The sequence below is a fragment of the Rhinolophus sinicus genome, linkage group LG03 (genome assembly GCF_036562045.2).
Source record: "Rhinolophus sinicus isolate RSC01 linkage group LG03, ASM3656204v1, whole genome shotgun sequence".
NCBI lineage: Eukaryota > Metazoa > Chordata > Mammalia > Chiroptera > Rhinolophidae > Rhinolophus > Rhinolophus sinicus.
This window is the reverse complement of record NC_133753.1, coordinates 46451117-46461958: the sequence shown is the minus strand read 5'-3', so window position 1 is coordinate 46461958 and position 10842 is coordinate 46451117. Positions and strand designations below refer to the sequence as shown.

The following is a 10842-nucleotide window of genomic DNA, read 5'->3' as shown; positions in this document are numbered from 1 at the left end:
TTTGCTTTATCTGTATTTATTATGTATTTTCTGAGTCATTTGAGAGTAAGTTGCAGACATTGTATCCCTTTACTACCAAAACTTCAATATATATTTCGTTAAGTTATAACCGTAAGTACAGTTACCAAATCAAGACGGTTAACACTGATTTAATAAATACTGTTACCTAATCCATGGTCCATATTGAAATCTTGTCATTTGTCCCAGCGATGTCCTTTATAACAGTTCGTTTTTTCCTGGTACAGAATCATGTATTACATGTAGCTGTAACTCATGATGACATGTGTCTCTTAATCCAGAAGAGTTCCTCAGCTTTTCATTACCTTGGCATTTTTGAAGAATACAGGTCAGGTGATTTGTAGAATGTTCCCCAGCGTGGATTGTCTCATGGTTCCACGTGACTAGATTAGGGTTTTGCATGTTGGGCAGGAACATCACAGAAGTGAAGTGTCCTCGGTGCATCTGAAGTCGGCGTGTGATGTCAGTTGGTCCCATTAATGATGACGTTAACTCTGATCGCTTGGTTAAGTTGACGTGTGCCAGGTTTCCGCATTTTAAATTTACTACTCTCCCCTTTGTGATGAACAAGTAATTTGGGGGGAGATAATTTTTTGTTCCTTATCCAATGTGATTTTCTAACTCCATCATTTCTTCTTCATTTATTGGTTGACATTCTCCTTCTAAAGAAAAGCATCTTTTCTCCCTATTTATTAATCTGCTTATTTATCAATATGGATGAATAGATTCCTATTTTACTCAAAGTTGCAAGTCATTCCTTTGATTTATTTTGATTCTCCATCCATCTCAGATTTCTAGCAAGCTCCTGTGTCTTTTTAACATGCCCCCTTCATTTTATGAACACTTTCTGGCTTAGCAAGATATTCTGGGCTTATCTTATATCTTTCCTGCCCCAGCCCTGGAATCAACCATTTCTCCAAAGAGTCTTGACTCCTTTTCCTGGGAAATTATATTTACAAACCAAGATGTGGGTGCTGAGTGTGCTCATTTCTGCTAGAGTGTCATTGCTTCTACGCTTGGTCAAAAAATCAAGGGAATAAATATGAAGATATATAGAAATATGAAGAGATAGATAACAAATAAAGAGTTAGTTTTTATAATCATGAATTCACACTGATACTTCAGTCTAGCCCCATAGGGTTTATACTAGTTTCCTTCCTTTTCCATATTTGTGACTCTTCTTCACAGAAACTTAAACTTTTCTACCTTGATTTTTTACGCTTTGTTATGGTCCATCCAGTGATCATCTTGATATAAGTCTCTTTTTATTATTTTCTTGGGATGGACTCTCCTCTGGTGTCAGAACGTCCTCCTCAGCCTCCTGCATCCAAGGCTGACAGGGCCTGTGCATTTCTGTGCAGGCCTTGGATATGGACAGCAAGAGGGCCCTTCGCAGGTTAGGAGTGTTGAGCCAGAGGCCCGTATACAGGAAATAGTGGCACAAAAGGAGTCATTCCACCCGGGAAGGGATCTGTGGAGAAGGGGATGCTTGAACCGTCTTAAAGGTGGAGAGGGGTTTGCTCCTTGTGCTGGAACCATGAGCCTCCCTGTTCCCTGCCAGTGGAAGGTGGGCCCATCTAGTAAAATGCAGTGTCTCGGGGTGGCCAGAGTCAGTCAGTGGGTGGTCCGTGGAAAGGGATGAGCAGGAACCGAGTCACACATGACCTGGAAGTGTGGGAGCTACTGAAGGGGTTTAAGCAGGAAATAACATGGTCATGTTTGTAATTTAGACATAGCAGAAGGTTTGAGACTGGGGGCACGGAGAGCAGCCGGGGAGGATTGTGCTTGGGTTGGAGCTCAGGAGAGAGGTTCGATGGGTGGAGATGGAGCCATGTGATCTTGTCTTCTGAGGGAGGAAGCGGAAACGAGGATGATCCACAAGTTTGTCGTGTGGATTTCAGGGTGAAGCTCTTCATTACAAGGTGACACAGGAGGCCAAATAGGTTTGGAGCAGATGGGAGGCAAGCGGTGGGGACAGTGAGTGCTGACCTTGTGGTATAAGAGGCTCTTATGAACAGGAAGGGAGACCCGTGGTGATAGGTGGGGGAGACAGAATGAAAGAAGGCTTTGTTTTATTTAAAGGTGGATCAGACTTAGCATGTTAATAACATTCAGAAGAGAGAAAGGGAAGAACGTTCAGAACCATGTCTGGGAACAGATGCACAGAGCAGGGAGCAGGAAAGATAGATGGCGGGGGGCAGGGCGGGGGGTACAGAGTAAAGGTCTCCTGCTTAATAATTGTTCTCAGGGAGGTCTTGTTTACCTATTTGGAGGCAAGTGGTTTAGAGAAGAGGTATGGAGATGAGTCTACACTTGCCCTGCTTCCCCTTGGGTTATTTCTCCTAAGGATCTCTGGGCTCCGGAGTCCTGTAGATGAGGACCCAGAGCTGGAGGGACCCCCACATTTAATACAAGTATTCAGTGAGTATAAGTGAGAGAAGTCAAAATGATAGGAAGGGTCACTTACACATAAATATTTGTAACTTTGAACTCTTTCCAGATTTTCATTCTGGATGCACTTGTAGCTGGGAACCCTAAGGAAAAGAAAAAAATGCCTTTGCAGCTCAATTTTAAAAAGGGAGAGAAGATAATGGAAATCTGCTAACTGGGCCAGGAACTGATTGAGGAGAGAGAATGGTGATGGGAGGAGTGTCCTTTGCTGAGTGAGCTTAGAGCCCACATGGATTGAAGATCATGAAGTTTGAGGGACATCAGGCCCCCCGGTAGTGGGGTTTTCCCCACCAGTCCTGGGGGAACCAGAAGGGGAAGAGAATGGTGATCACTTCTGGAGCAAAAGACACACTTTTGCTGCAGTTAGCACGAGCCCAAACTGAACACTTTGTCTTCTGAGTCACCAGCTAAGACTGTCTGCTCCGTGTTTGGGTAGAGTCAGGCCGGAGCTGAGTTAGAAATGGGTGAGAACAACTCAGCCCATCTTCTGGCCCTGGGAACGGTGTGTACATCATCTGCTAATGTCTTGCGACCCAGCTGTGTGGTTTCATGTTGGCTCTCTCCCCCAGACAAACTCCCAAGCGGCACAGCTTTATAATTCCATGGCCTGAGCAGAGATTGGGGCTTTGAATAGGTGCCAAGTAGATAACTGTTCAATGTTCTCCAATTGCAACTCCGCTGCCTGGCACTCCTGGCCTTCTATGAGAGGGACCCAGTTCACCTTCTCCTGTGTATCCCCTAGTCCTTCGTAACCATGCCGACACCTCATGGAAACTGATTCCAAGTAAGCTCTTTCCTTTCTCACTCCTGTGTGGCCGAAGGAACCTTCATTAATAGTGGGCTTTGTACCTGAAGCCCCTTGTCTCAGCTCCTATCCTCTCTCCAGTCTCACAATTACACCTGTCTGACACAGTCTGCATATTGCGGATAGCAGTGTAGGTAGGTAGAGAGGGCGGGCATTGGCCAATGTGTCCGGATATTCAATGGGGATTCCCATAGACACTTCTGGAAAACAAGTCCATGAAGATGACTATGCAAAGATGCCCATCACAGCATTGTTTACAGTTACAGAAATTGAAATCAGCCGGCCCGGTGGCTCAGGCGGTTGGAGCTCCGCGCTCCTAACACCGAAGGCTGCCGGTTCGATTCCCACATGGACCAGTGGGCTCTCAACTACAAGGTTGCTGGTTCAACTCCTCCATTCCTGCAAGGGATGGTGGGCTCCGCCCCCTGCAACTAGCAACGGCATCTGGACCTGGAGCTGAGCTGCGCCCTCCACAACTAAGATTTAAAGGACAACAACTTGACTTGGAAAAAGTCCTGGAAATACACACTGTTCCCCAATAAAGTCCTGTTCCCCTTCCCCCCGCCAAAAAGAAAAGTATTAAAAAAAATTGAAGTCAATTTAAATGTACAGCAGGAAGGGATTAAATGAATTATGGTACATAATACAATTGGATATTACATATATACAGTCATTGGATATGATACATAGCTATATTCATTAACAAAGAAAACATTTTTAAGTGAAAAAAGGTATAGAATTACATGTATGGTATGGTCCACACTTACATAAAATTATATTTACGGGAAGGATGTTGATTGAACTGTTAAGTGTGGTTGCCTCTAGGGGTAGAATGTTGCATGATTAACAATCTTTATACCATTTTATGTTGCTTGGAATTTCTATGTATTTTATAATCATAAAAATTAAAGCTATTTTTATTATGGGGGAAAACTCCCATGCATCCTTTGAGGTCTACTTTATACATAATTCTCTGGGAAGCTTCCTTTGATCTCCTTTCCGTGCCACCCCCAGACTGGAATGGAAGCCCGGCCTCCTGTGTACCTCATGGCAAGGCACTGTCTGTCATCCTCCTAAACCTTTGGTCTTTCTCACCTTTGTGTGTAACGTTCTTGGAGGTGACCTCATTAGCCTTGTGTCTCTGAACTTCTTACATCATGCACTGTGTGTTCTTACTCCTCTGGGTGCCCTCCTCTAACCCCAAAGGCATCCTGAAGGGCAGTAGTGCCCTTAAGCTCTGGTGATTATTGTTTGATGAGTCTGTGGGCCCAGATCTTGGGGTTTTTCAAGAGATCAAAAAATTGGGTTCAGTAGGCATTGCTGTGGTTGGCCGGGTTGGTGCTCAGGTGTCCCCAAGTGCAGCCTGCAGGCTCCTCCCCTTGGTCATCCTTGGGTGTTGTGGAAATGCCCCTCTGACAGTGAGGACCAGACTCGGGGGCAGAGAGCCCCTCCCCGTAAGGCTGCTCAGAGGAAGCCAGCTGCTCAGCATCCATAGGATGGACTTTGGGTCCAGAAAAACCCTGTCCAATCTGAGGTAAGGCCTTTTCCAACAGGGATGTAATTAATAATTGTTTCCAAATGAGTGCCCCCTCCTAGCTTCCGTGCTCTCCGCTTCCTCTTCCATTTTGAGTGACAGCAGTGATGACCACAGGGGCCCAACCAGCACGTCTCTACACAGCATCTTCACCAGGAAATGATAAGGCCCCTGGCAGCTAGGAACAAGTATCGGCGGGTCCAGACTTCCCTGGTGGCCCCTTCCTACCCCAGGGCCTAACAGTAAGACCTGTCACATGTTAAACACCTACTCTGTGCCTGTGTGCTCAGGGCTTGGAAATACCATCTGTCTCCATGGCCCTGCCACGTGGGCATCATTCTCTCCATTCAAAGACTGAGACTTAGGGACCTTAAAAAGCTTGCCCAAGGTCACACCCCAGAGCTAAGACTTGAACCCAATTTGCTTGACACGATCCACAAGGATGGACGGGGGAACCTAAACATTAACCCAGTAAACTGTTTTCTTAAAGACCTTAGTAAGTCCGTACAATAGGCCTATTAAGGACAAGTTGCCCACCTGACCTTGTAGGCATTTGAGCTTCTCTGATCCCTTGAGATACTCTCTCTCATCTGGTAGCAGGAGCAGAAGCTGGAAGACAGGAGCAGCTTGGGGGAGTAGCTGGGGACCGTTACTGGCCAAGACTGAAAATTCCACTTGCCAAGAGACTAGATAGCACCCATGGCACTTCCATTCCAGACTTTGAGCCCTGGGGCTGCAGCCCCTCCTGGCCTTTGCCACGGCTTTCCTGTTGTCCTCAGCTCTCTTCATGATAAACCCCCGTGACTTGAGGCTACCTGCACACATCTTTGTTCCTTGAACCCCAGTGCTGAGCACACCAAAGGGGCTGATTGGTTGGTCCACTGACATATCACACTAAGGGGTGCTTGTTGTAGCACCAGAATCCACCCCCCTGGGAAGCTACACTGCCTTAGATGCCAGGTGGCTGGGGGCTCTGCCAGCTCCCTCTGCTGCAGCCCTGGCTCACGTCTGAGGCAGCTGGGCTGCCTCTTGTCCGGGCAGGGGGCAGGTGACTCCTAGGAGTGACACTGCTGGCTGGAGCCTGGGGCTGGACCCTGCCTGTTCCCTGAGAAGCAGGTGACCAGCCTACCATGAGCCAAATTTTGTTTTCGGGGCTTAGGCAGGACACGCTTGTCAGGTGCCTTCCTGACACAGCCTCTCCAGGGCCCACTTCTCCTCACACCTCAGGTTCCTTATCTAGGAAATAAAGTATCTAGACTGGCTGAATCATTTAAAATGTTCTAGCAGCAGAACTATTTTTTTAGACACCTACGCCAAAGTCCAATAGTCAAAACAAAAATATTCCATTATTTCAAATGTGTAAGATACACTTGGGGCCAGCCCGGTGGCTCAGGCGGTTAGAGCTCCATGCTCCTAACTCCGAAGGCTGCCGGTTTGATTCCCACATGGGCCAGTGGGCTCTCAACCACAAGGTTGTCAGTTCAATTCCTCGAGTCCCACAAGGAATGGTGGGCTGCGCCCCCTGCAACTAGCAACGGCAACTGGACCTGGAGCTGAGCTGCGCCCTCCACAACTAAGACTGAAAGGACAACAACTTGACTTGGAAAAAAGTCCTGGAAGTATATATACACTGTTCCCCAATAAAGTCCTGTTCCCCTTCCCCAATAAAATAAAATAAAAATCTTTAAAAAAAAAAAAAAAAAAGATACACTTATTAAAAAGGTAAGCAGTAAGTACTCTGGGGCTGACAGGAACAGGATAGCTGCTAATTTACACCAACTTCTGCTTCCAATGTATTCTTTTACCTTATTTTGGTTGCACAATATGGAGAAAATCAGGAAACTCCTGATCACAGAATTAGTAGTTGAAATAGTAGTTTACTTTTTTTTAAGCTAACCTTGCAATCGCAGGATACTGAAAGAGGAATAGTAGAGTTTGTTCTTGTTTCAAAGTTGAACCAGTAACAATATACAGGAAGAATCATATGCAGTTGCCAATAGCCCACAGTTTTGGCCTCCAAAACAGCAAATTCATAGAATTCAGTCAAATAATGATAGCTAACATTCATTTACTGCAAGCCAGGCCCCATGCTAAACACTTTAAAAGCATGATGTCAGTTAATCCCCACAACTCTCCCAGGTACAGATAAGGACCCCAAGGCACAGGGTGTCGTCCAACGTTACCCAGGTAACCAGAGCCGTCCAGGGTGGAGCAGTCCAGGCCCAGCAGTCCAGTTACTGGGGGGAGGTGGGGCTGGGCTCCCTCTGGGGCCAGTCTGCCTCTGGCCACCCGCCTGGAGAAAAGAATCCAGCCTCTGTGCCCAGCAGCGCCCGCCAGCCCCAGGCCCAGGAGCTGTTTGTTTTCTTAACAGGGTTAACCAAACCTCCTGAGCAGCTGCGCAGCCCAGCAGAAGTGGTTCTAGTGTGAAAGGGGCTTTGTGTGATGGTGGCAGAGGGCGAGGGCCCAAGCCAGAGTGGGAACCAAGGTCCAACCCACCAGCCTGCTACCCCACCACCAGCCATCACCCCCAGTGGGGGTCTGTCAGGGGGACACCGCCCCCAGTCCTTCCTGCCCTCTGCTTAGGCCCTGATTCTCATCTCTAGGTGCCAAGTCTGAACAGTGGGGCGAGAGGGGCCCCACTCCCTGGCGGGGCTGTTTGGGGAGTCGAGAGACCTGCGTCTACAATGTGGTCCCCAACTAGGGGCATCAGCATCACCAGGGCACTTGTGAGAAGCACACATGTGAGGCTCTACATTCAGAAAATGGGTCAGGGCACTCTAACCCTCTGAGACGTAACAGGCCGTGTTGGTGATGCTGCTGCTTGCTGAAGTTCAAGACCCACTGTTCTATCATCTGACCCTTATATACCCTGCCAAGAAAATGTGACCAACCAGTACTTTTAACCAACTTTCACCGAGAAACCTGGACGTTAAATTTGTATGTTGAAGAGTGATGGAGAAAAGACAAGAATTTATACAGTAAAACAACTCATTGTGAAAATGGAAGTCACTTTGAAGAGCCTGGAACTTAGCTCAGTGTTCACATACTGAGCGGGGCTATGCTTAAAGTGTATAGAAAATAAACTTTACCTCTGACTGTAACCACTGCCGTGGGGTATCCACCATGTCATGTGTTCCTCCTTTCAGGAAAGCATTCTTCATAACTTGTTCTATCTCCCCAAAGACATCTAAAATGTCTCCAGGTCAAGAATCTGGTTTTTCTTCATTGATCTTCACTCGTTTACCATGGGATGCTGTGGCATTTTTCAAGTCAATTGCATCAAATCTCCCTCCACAACTGGTGATGAAAATCCATTATTGATTTGACGCTTCTCAGGAACACTGGAAAATTAAGCAAATGAATATGGTAAAGAACAATCTGGACAGAGAGAGAGAGAGAGAACTCTGAAGGTGGGAAGAGTATTCCTGTTGTTATCTCCCCTTCCTGCCTTCCTCTAACCCTTCAGCAACCCCTGCTCCCTTCCTCTCTCCCAGTCTTCCCTCCTCTCCCTAGCCTTTTCCCAACACCTCTCTCCTCCATTCATTGATATAGTCTTTCAACCCACAAATGTGTTCTTTGTGTCTACTACATGCTTTGCACCATGGTGGCAGCCACTGAGAAGACACACCAGGTCCTGGCCTGATGTGGCTCTGAGTCTGGGGTAGAGTCAAGGAAACCAAGGAGACACAATAAACAGACATAACTACACATTGGAATAAGGTGATATGATAGGGTGGTCAGAAAGGAAGGCCTCTTTGAGGAGTTGAGTTTTATGCTAAGAATTGGAAGTTTTAGGCTAAGCTTACCAGGTAGAGTTGGAAAAGTGTTCCAGGGAGAGGAACCATCATATACAAAGGTCCTGAGGTGGGAAAAAGCTCATTAGGTTTGAAGAACTGGAAGAAGGTCATTGTGGCTGGAGCTTGGTGCGTGGAGGGGAAGGACAGGGGGTGAGATGAGAAATGGAGGTTGGGCTGGGTCATTTAGAGTACTGTAGAGTGTGGTAGGGAGAGTGCGTTTTGTTCTAAGTGCTATGGGAAGTCTTTGGAAGGTTTTAAGCAGAAGCCTTGATGACAGTTTCTGCTGTTAGATAGAATGGACTTTGTCTGAAGGAGGGAGGCATGGAAAGACAGGGAGATCCATTTGGAGACTAGCAGTTTTCTGGATGGTAGGAACAGAGACAAAGGGGCAGACAGTCGTTAGCATGGATGACCAAGAAGTTTAGAAGTCTGGGGGTCCCAGGAGAGGACTCCCTGGCCAGTAAGACAAGCAGAGCAAAGTCCCTGAATGATGGAGGCCCTAGAGTGTAAGGGGGCAAATGAAACCCCAGCACTTCTCCTCATGGGGTCATTTCCCTTCCAAAGAGGTTCAGCTGCCTCATTCTAGGGCCCTTGTGAGGATGGAATTGGAGGAAAGAAAGTGTGGGACATAGGATTGATAAGACCTGCTTTTCTCCTTTTTTCCCCCCACCTTTCTTCCCCTCCACACACTCCAGTTCAAGCTGGTCTGCCTAGTTGTGTAGGACACAGCTCCCTGGCCCATGCGGGTATTATGAGCCTTGCGCTCCCCCGGGCTGAGGCAGTTGGTCGCCAGCCGTAGGTCGGCCGCTCACGGCAGCTCTCACTGGCTGCCAGCCGCTCATGATGGCTACCGGCCCCTCATGGCAGCACACGGCAGCACACAGCGGCTCACGTCAACTTACGGCGGCTCACAGCAGCCCAGCTCCAGGGAGAGCTGTTATTCACAATCTTAGCTGTAGAGGGCGCAGCTCACCGGCCCATGTGGGAATTGAACCAGAGACCTCAGCGTTAAAAGCACAGCACTCCAACCACCTGGGCCAAGGGGCCAGCCCCCCTTTTCTCCTCTTGGGATCATTCTCTCAGCCTCTCGTGGGGGCAGAGCTGGGAAGGGAGAGTTTCTCCAGCTCAGAAGCACCTCTGCACTAGCAGTGCATGGAGTGAGTGGTTCCCCAACCCCACCCCCTAAGACAAGTACTCTTCTTCCTTCCCACCACACGACCTCCTACTAGGTGTGAGCTCTTGGAGGCAGGGCCTCCCTTCCCTTCCCCACCTGCCTAGGCCTTTGTGGGAGAAGTCAGTGGTGTGGACTCTGCTGAATGAGACAACTCCCTTATGGCTGACAGGTGGGGGGCTGAGAGGTGGGAGCAGAGGCCCTTTCTAGAACAGGGGGTGAGATAGTTACAGATTAAGTCCTGCCCCTTACCCAGAAAGACCCTGCCCAAAGGGGTGGGCAAAAACAGCCTAGTGCCACCTTCCACAGGCCCTCTTCCCCATCCATTGGCCTGTACACAAACACCACCCACCTGTGACTCTAGGACAAGCCCACAAGCTGCCATTTTCTTAACACCTACTTTGCTGAGGGCTTAACAGGGATCATCTCACTCAATTTTCAGGCACTCTCCCCAGGGAGGTATATTATCCCAGTTTTGCAGATGAGCACAGGTCTACACAGTTTGGGAAATCCAAATTGTCTGACCGCCAAAGCAGAGTCTAGTTTGCGAAACCGCCTCTTGCTGGCAAACTGGGCCTGAATCAGGTTAGGGCTGAAAGATGAAGGAGTGAATTACAAGAATGAATGAATGAAGGGGCTTGTGGATGCTGGGAGAGGGGAGGACATCAAAACCAGACGGGGTTCCAAGGCTTACCCAGGCGCGGCCACCCTCTCAGGGTCCAGGTTGAAGGTGGAGAGAAGAGGATGGGAGGCAGCCTGGTAGCGGGGAAGGGCGTGAGGAACAGAAGGAACGTCCCTGGTTGGCTCTGAAGGTAGGCGCCAAGGTCTGGGCCCCGAATCCTCCATGCCTAGCGCCCACAGGCTCTAGTCTTTGGTAGACACTCAACAAAGAGCAGGGGAAATTTTGGCTCGCCCGCGTTCCTCACAGTCAGTGGGCGCTCAGTGAATGTTGACAAACACATGCCTCTCCACCGAAGGGTCCCCACCCGCACTGCAGCCCCACCAGGCTCAGGGGACAGCTCTCAGCTCCCACCACCCTGCGCGCTGCCTAATCTGCCCCTAGCAG

General features: G+C 48.6%; 1 long non-coding RNA gene across 2 annotated transcripts; it reads right to left on the bottom strand.

Annotated features, from left to right (window-relative positions):
* On the bottom strand, window positions 1-10811 carry LOC141570575 (uncharacterized). Of its 2 annotated transcripts, XR_012494723.1 has the most exons (3): window positions 10471-10807; window positions 7898-8149; window positions 1-3750 (listed from the first exon to the last, which is right to left on the bottom strand). It is a non-coding gene; the product is annotated as an uncharacterized LOC141570575 (long non-coding RNA). The 2 variants fall into 2 exon arrangements; XR_012494722.1 differs by having other exon boundaries at window positions 1-8149; window positions 10471-10811.
* Window positions 10812-10842: the final 31 nt, after the last annotated feature.